Below are 2598 nucleotides of genomic sequence, written 5' to 3'. Positions count from 1 at the left end.
CAGGGTGAAAAGAGTATTCCAGGATAAAGTTAAATATATATTTTGCAGAGATGGAAAGTAGTCTATGTCATTTAAGGCATCTTAAATTATCTCCATACTAGTTTTCATTGAAACCGGTTGGTAGTTTTGAGTTTATCGCGTTCAGACAGATGCAGCGGGGTACTTTGTATTATCATAATTTTTAGAACTTTTAGGCGGCACAACTCCACCATACAAATTTGTTGTAATCTTTAACCTTTTGCGCAGCGCACGCAATAGAAGATCTCAAAAAGGAATATTTTTCCGTTGTTGTAATAATTTGATGTCTAGAGCTATTCTTGATAAATGAGCTATCCAAAACTAATTTTTTTTTTTAAATTCAAACCAATAGTTCCTGTGATTAACGCTTTCAAAGAAACAAACAAACTCTTCAGCTTTATACAATAGTATTGCTATAGATTATAAATTGAAAAGCCTTTGCTTCTCCATTTCCTATTATATATAATAAAACTCATTAAAAATATCTATTTGCCCCAAAATGTGCTCTAATAAAAAACCGCTCTGATCCATAGGATCCATAGGGATATGGGAAAGTGCGCAGGTACGCACAATTGACCGGCGCTCTCCGATCAAGTGTTTATGAGTTTCCCATGGCTGTGTTAACTAGTCGTTTGTTCTCACGCTCGTTACGTGTTTCTGTTAATTGATGGGATGATAAGGTAAAATATGTTACTCATCAATTATAGGAATGTTATAAAAAAAATATGCTAGTGTGCCTGCGCGGTATGTATAGATGCAAGCAAAATATCATACTTAAATATATTAATTTGCGTGACCTGTCAATCGAATTCAGAACTTCAGAATTCACAGCCTAAGTATGTTTCCATTTGATCAATGAGGAATTTAATATAGAATTACAGTCAAACTTTTAATCCTAGGGTAGGTAGTCAAGAAAAAAAAAAAATAATATTTACTTCCCTTTACACAAATTTTCCTTATAAACTAATTGTAGTAATCTACTTTTAAGCATATAAAATACCTCTGCTAGAAGACTATGTACCAATTTTATGTAATTACTAAAAATATAGTTGTGTTATGTAAAGTGTTGTATTTGTGTCTCATGAGCAATCAATTCGTATATTGTGTGAAACCGATTATTTCATTCTTGTATTGTTGTTTTCTATGCGACTTCAAGATACATTTAAATTTACTTTCCCTTTACACAAATTTTCCTTATTAGCTAATTGTAGTAATCTACTTTTAAGCATATAAAATACCTCTGCTAGAAGACTATGTACCAATTTTATGTAATTACTAAAAATATAGTTGTGTTATGTGCGTTGTATTTGTGTCTTCATGAGCAATCAATTCGTATATTGTGTGAAACCGTTTATTTCATTCTTTTATGATTGTGTACATGCGACTTCAAGAAACATTTGAAGTCTAACTACTTTTACCATACTCAATCGATACTTCAAACATATTTTGAATCTAACGTGTAATGAAACTCATAGAGTGACAAAGGGAGTGTACGTGGGAACCTCACCTATCGGAAGGATGTGTGCTGTGCTCGAGTGTGCCACCTTTTGTCATTGTTTCCTCTGATGGGGATGTAATGAGGTTTGTTTAGCTGCAGGAACGCAACGTGTTTTTATATTAAAGTAGCGGCTTGAAGCACACGTTGTAATTGGTCAATATTTATGTTTTTTTTTAATTTATTGAACATACATATTCCTTATGTTGAAAGAACGCATAAATACGAACTTTGTAGATATTTCTTGTAAAAAACTTAATCCGTACAAAATGATTTCTTATGTTTACGCGAATGTTAGACATTAAAATTAAGCTATTTTTCGGATTTTATCGCTGTTTTATATTTTATCTTTCTCCCGACGTTTCGAAGATTTTGCAGTCTGCGTGGTCACGGGACGGACAAAAATATTCTAGTTCCCCAAATAAATTTATTAAATATCTTGGTGATTAATTTATATTGTAAATAAAAGTACTCTACTCCTATAACATTTCAATGTAGAGTCGGTACTAAATAATTTTACATATTTTTCAGGAACATTTTGACTTTATCCCTATTTTAGACGATTAAATACTAAGCGAATAGTGTAAATAAAAATCATACAAAGTAATCCACAGTCCACAGGTTAAAAGTTAATATTATGCTACAACTAAGCCAAGGAGGCACGGGAAGAATGTAGAATGTGGATCTACTACAGGCAATCATATTTGTTTTCACAATTTTTGCAACGACCTAGCTCGGTCGTTTTAGTGTCGATACCTTGTCGCTCATCAATATTGAACGGTTATTCTATTTTATTCAAACATATGTCTTTAAATTAATTTTGTTTCATCAAATATAACGTTATCAACCACATATCTACAAACAAACGCTAAAACATCAACGATAAACATTTACCGTTATCGAGTTTCGTATTGATTCGAATTTCGAACCCGATGAAAATCAGTGTGGGGTGCGCGCACGCAGGCAGCGCGGCGTCCAATCACGCGCCACCCCGCGACAGATGCGCTGCCATTGTTCTCCCTGCCTTTGTCCAGGAACTGGGGTGGAATGTGTGAGAGCAAACATGTGACATTACTTCACTATCA

The sequence above is a fragment of the Manduca sexta genome, chromosome 13, assembly GCF_014839805.1.
Source record: "Manduca sexta isolate Smith_Timp_Sample1 chromosome 13, JHU_Msex_v1.0, whole genome shotgun sequence".
NCBI classification, from domain to species: Eukaryota; Metazoa; Arthropoda; class Insecta; order Lepidoptera; family Sphingidae; genus Manduca; species Manduca sexta.
This window is presented reverse-complemented; position numbering follows the sequence as displayed.